Raw genomic sequence first — 5,696 nt, 5'->3', positions numbered from 1 at the left:
ATGGAGCCTTGGGACAGGCGAGAGAGCGTCAAGAGAGCATTGCCGGCAGTGAAAGGGTTAAACTGCAAGGCGCCTCCGGACACCCACCGAAGCAGCCGCCGGCGATCGATTGTGTCGCCCGACCGGTTGTATTACCACAAATAAAGTTTATATAATATTTATGATTGGAAGACAGAAAACGGACAGATTATGGAACACGCGCACAATAGTGAAAAAACAAACCCATGGATCGTTACATTTACCTCTGTATAAAGCAAGGGTGTGCAACTCCAGCTCTCTAAGGCCAGCAACAGGACAGGTTCAGGATATCCCCGCTTCAGCACAGGTGGCTAAGTCAAAGAGCCTGCTTCAGCACAGGTAGCTCAAGCAGGGATATCCTGAAAACCTGACCCGTTTGGTGGCCCTTGCCCACCCCTGGTATAAAAGCATGAAAAGAACACCTTTACATAGTGAGCGCGGGACGGGACGGGCTCGGCATTGCTCTCCCGCAGGCGGGTTACAATATAAACAAGGCCTCAAGAATAATATTTATTCATCTCTTTTCAGAAGAGGGAGGACCTCTAATTTGGGCCAGGAACACAGTTTTCGGGACCAGTGTTTGGGAATCCCATGGACATGCAACAGTTGAGAGATCTGTCAAGTAGGAACCAGGTTAGGCCGCGGGCATGGTCAGCGCTGACCCGCGCTCACCAGTGCGCCCCTGCAGCCGCAATGAGAGCGGCTTTAGCAGGGGCGCGCGCACGCTTCCGCAGGCGTGCGGAGGCGGAGCAGACAATTTTATTTTTTTAGTTTACGCGCTGAGGGGAGCGGAGGGACGGTCACGTGAACGGTTAGCCCAATGAGGGGGGACCAGCTCCGTGACGTCACTGGCCCGCCCCCAGACAGCGCGCGTATTAAGGCCGGGGAAAGCACCCGCCTCCGCCCGGCTGGAGTCTCTATGGGCTCAGCCTTAGAAGTCAGCACCCCACCCCCGCCCAAATTATGCAAATAACAGGGAGAGGGGGGCAGTATATAAAACATTATGGGGGCAATATGCAAGTTTAGGGGGGCACAACTCCAGTCCTCTTCCCCCAACAACAGGTCAGGTATTCAGGATCTCAGCTTCAGCACAGGTGGCTCAAACATAAAGCTTGGCCCCCTGCAGACGCACTTACTAGTATTCCCTCCTACTGTCTCTGTACGTTCTCCCTACCTACCAATTAGACTGTAAGCTCCTCGGGGCAGGGACTCCTCTTCCTTAATGTTACTTTAATGTCTAAAGCACTTATTCCCATGCGCTGTTATTTATATTATCTGTTATTTATATGATTATGTCACGTGTATTACTGCTGTGAGGCGCTATGTACATTAATGGCGCTATATAAAGACATACAATACAATCAAAGACTGAGCCACCTGTGCTGAAGCAGGGCTATCCTGAAAACCTGACCTGTTGGTCGGGAGGTCTTGGGCACCGCTGACATAAATGTAAATAAGTTAACAAACCCAAAACTCACCTATAATATTAAAAAGTGCCATGGTGCAGACGTGGGTGGGACACTCAGAGAGGACACGGGTGGGACACACGGAGAGGACACGGGTGGGACACACGGAGAGGACACGGGTGGGACACACGGAGAGGACACGGGTGGGACACACGGAGAGGACACGGGTGGGACACACGGAGAGGACACGGGTGGGACACACGGAGAGGACACGGGTGGGACACTCAGAGAGGATACGGGTGTTCCCTCCACTGCTTATCTATACTCTGCACCCAGCAGTGCTGCTGGTAACGAGCCTCACCTGGGGGGTGGGGGAGAGGGGAGAACTGGCCAATGGCTGGCTGGCCCTGCTGAGATTGGGAGAGAGGTGTGCAGGGATATCTTATGTAACCTTATTAAGGCCAGATTGGGGAATGCTCTGCTAGGGGTGAAAATCAGAGCATCGCATAATGCCATATTATCAGGACAGGCTGAGACATTGATATGTAATGCAGGGTGACCCCCTAACTGCAGAGTATCAGGGACAGGCTGAGACATTTATATGTAATGCAGGGTGACCCCCTAACTGCAGAGCATCAGGGACAGGCTGAGACATTGATATGTAATGCAGGGTGACCCCCTAACTGCAGAGTATCAGGGACAGGCTGAGACATTTATATGTAATGCAGGGTGACCCCCTAACTGCAAAGTATCAGGGACAGGCTGAGACATTGATATGTAATGCAGGGTGACCCCCTAACTGCAGAGTATCAGGGACAGGCTGAGACATTGATATGTAATGCAGGGTGACCCCCTAACTGCAGAGTATCAGGGACAGGCTGAGACATTGATATGTAATGCAGGGTGACCCCCTAACTGCAGAGTATCAGGGACAGGCTGAGACATTGATATGTAATGCAGGGTGACCCCCCTAACTGCAGAGTATCAGGGACAGGCTGAGACATTGATATGTAATGCAGGGTGACCCCCTAACTGCAGAGTATCAGGGACAGGCTGAGACATTGATATGTAATGCAGGGTGACCCCCTAACTGCAGAGTATCAGGGACAGGCTGAGACATTTATATGTAATGCAGGGTGACCCCCTAACTGCAGAGTATCAGGGACAGGCTGAGACATTGATATGTAATGCAGGGTGACCCCCTAACTGCAGAGTATCAGGGACAGGCTGAGACATTGATATGTAATGCAGGGTGACCCCCTAACTGCAGAGTATCAGGGACAGGCTGAGACATTGATATGTAATGCAGGGTGACCCCCCTAACTGCAGAGTATCAGGGACAGGCTGAGACATTTATATGTAATGCAGGGTGACCCCCTAACTGCAGAGTATCAGGGACAGGCTGAGACATTGATATGTAATGCAGGGTGACCCCCCTAACTGCAGAGTATCAGGGACAGGCTGAGACATTTATATGTAATGCAGGGTGACCCCCTAACTGCAGAGTATCAGGGACAGGCTGAGACATTTATATGTAATGCAGGGTGACCCCCTAACTGCAGAGTATCAGGGACAGGCTGAGGGCCTCATGCAGAGAGCAGCGCTATTTAGAATTGGAGAGGGGAATTTTTTTTTAGCTTTATTGGAGAGTTTTTTTCTCCATATGCAGAAAGGGCATAAAACTGCATTTACAATCCTTTCTGCATATGGAGAGTATCAAACAGCGCTATGAGCGCTATAAGCGCTATGAGCGCTGTTGAAACTACTGGGAAAGAAATCGATTTTTTTTTTCTCCACCGGCCCGCGGAGCGCCAGCTTCACGGTGGAGAGGAAAAATGTTGAAAATCGCGCCATTTTTTTGCCGCGAACAGCCACTAGATGGCGTTCGCTGCTCTCTGCATACGCATGGGCGTCCGCATAATTTTTTTTGGGGGGGGGGCATAATTTTAACTCATTGGTAGTGCTACCAATGAGAGCCACCTCATTCCCGAGTGCTGGGAGGAAGGGGAGGGAGGGAGGGCGTGAGACTAGCGGGCGGCTGCAGCATCCCTCGCGGCAGCTGCTGGGTTGGCGCATGGAGGCGGGCGCGAGACTGGCGGTGGGCAGCTGCATCCCTCGCGGATGCTGCTGGGTTGGCGCCTGGAGGTGGGTGGCTAGGGGGGGGGCGAGATTTGCGGGCGGCTGCAGCATCTTCCGCAGCAGCTGCTGGGTTGGCGCGCGGAGGTGAGCTGGGGGGGACACGTCAGACTGGCAGGCGGCTCCAGCATCCCCTGCGGCTGCTGCCTGGGACAGGTTGGCGCACGCGCGCGGTGGATGCTGGGTTGGGTCCCCACCCTCCGTCCCACGTTGGGATGGGGAGCAGGCCCACAGGCAGCAGGCCGGACACCCTGCTTGCCCTGCGGGATCTCGGGGCTGCGAGTGATCCAGGGGGGGGCAAGCGCCCCCCTTGCCCCCTCCTGCGGACGCCCATGTGCATACGGCCGTTTTCAAGACTGGAGAGATTTCTGTTCTCTCCAGCCGCGCGGCGATATTCTGAGAAAAAAAATGGCGCTTTTTTTAAAACTCCCCATTATCTGCCTTTCTAAAGGCAGATTTCGCCAATACATGCCGCTTGCCCTGTTAGCGCTGCTCTCTGCATGAGGCCCTGAGACATTGATATGTAATGCAGGGTGACCCCCTAACTGCAGAGTATCAGGGACAGGCTGAGACATTGATATGTAATGCAGGGTGACCCCCTAACTGCAGAGTATCAGGGACAGGCTGAGACATTTATATGACAGGGTGACCCCTAACTGCAGAGTATCAGGGACAGGCTGAGACAGAGACATTTATATGTAATGCAGGGTGACCCCCTAACTGCAGAGTATCAGGGACAGGCTGAGACATTTATATGTAATGCAGGGTGACCCCCTAACTGCAGAGTATCAGGGACAGGCGGAGACATTGATATGTAATGCAGGGTGACCCCCTAACTGCAGAGTATCAGGGACAGGCTGAGACAGAGACACACGGGGAGAGGTTTATTACACACACACACACACATACACGGAGGGTTTAACACACACACACACACACACACACACACACAACACACACACACACACACACACACACACACACACACACACACACACACACACACACACACACACACACACACACACACACACACACACACACACACAGACACACACACACACACACGGAGAGGTTATTACACACACACACGGAGAGGTTTATTACACACACACACGGAGAGGTTTATTACACACACACACGGAGAGGTTTATTACACACACACACGGAGAGGTTTATTACACACACACACACACACGGGGAGAGGTTTATTACACACACACACGGAGAGGTTTATTACACACACACACACGGAGAGGTTTATTACACACACACACACACGGAGAGGTTTATTACACACACACACACACACGGAGAGGTTATTACACACACACACACACGGAGAGGTTTATTACACACACACACGGAGAGGTTTATTACACACACACACGGGGAGAGGTTTATTACACACACACACACACACGGGGAGAGATTTATTACACACACACACACACACACACACACACACGCCCTTTTTTGATTTTCCTGCTGCAGACAACACATGAGTTCAGAGAAACGAAACTTATCCCAGTTTCCACCTAATGGGGGAGGAGCAGCACTCCCACACAGCAAGGGGAATGTGGAGTGGGGGCTGCCAGTTATCTGGGTTGGGCATCCTATATGGCCGTTTAACCCCTTCAACACCAGGGGGATTCCTGGCACTAACTGGGTTAAATAATGGGGTAGCCCCATTCAGCAGCAGGATACAGAAGGGAGAGTTTGTGCCAGCAAGAGGGTAATAGGAGTTATAGGGAGGGGTATATGGGTAATAGGAGTTATAGGGAGGGGGTATATGGGGTAATAGGAGTTATAGGAGGGGGTATATGGGGTAATAGGAGTTATAGGGAGGGGGTATATGGGGTAATAGGAATTATAGGAAGGGGTATATGGGGTAATAGGAGTTATAGGGGGGGTATATGGGGTTATAGGAAGGGGGTATATAGAGTTATAAGCAGGGGTATATGAGGTAATAGGAGTTATAGGGTGAAGTTATATGGAGTAATAGGGGGAGTTATAGGGTGCAGTTATGGGGTAATAGGAGACATTATAGGGAGTGGTTATATAGGGTAATAGACGTTATAGGGTGAAGTTATATGCGGTAATAGGAGTAATAGGCAGCGTTTATATGGGGTAATA

The sequence above is a fragment of the Ascaphus truei genome, chromosome 17 (genome assembly GCF_040206685.1).
Source record: "Ascaphus truei isolate aAscTru1 chromosome 17, aAscTru1.hap1, whole genome shotgun sequence".
NCBI lineage: Eukaryota > Metazoa > Chordata > Amphibia > Anura > Ascaphidae > Ascaphus > Ascaphus truei.
Note: the sequence above shows the minus strand (reverse complement) of the source record.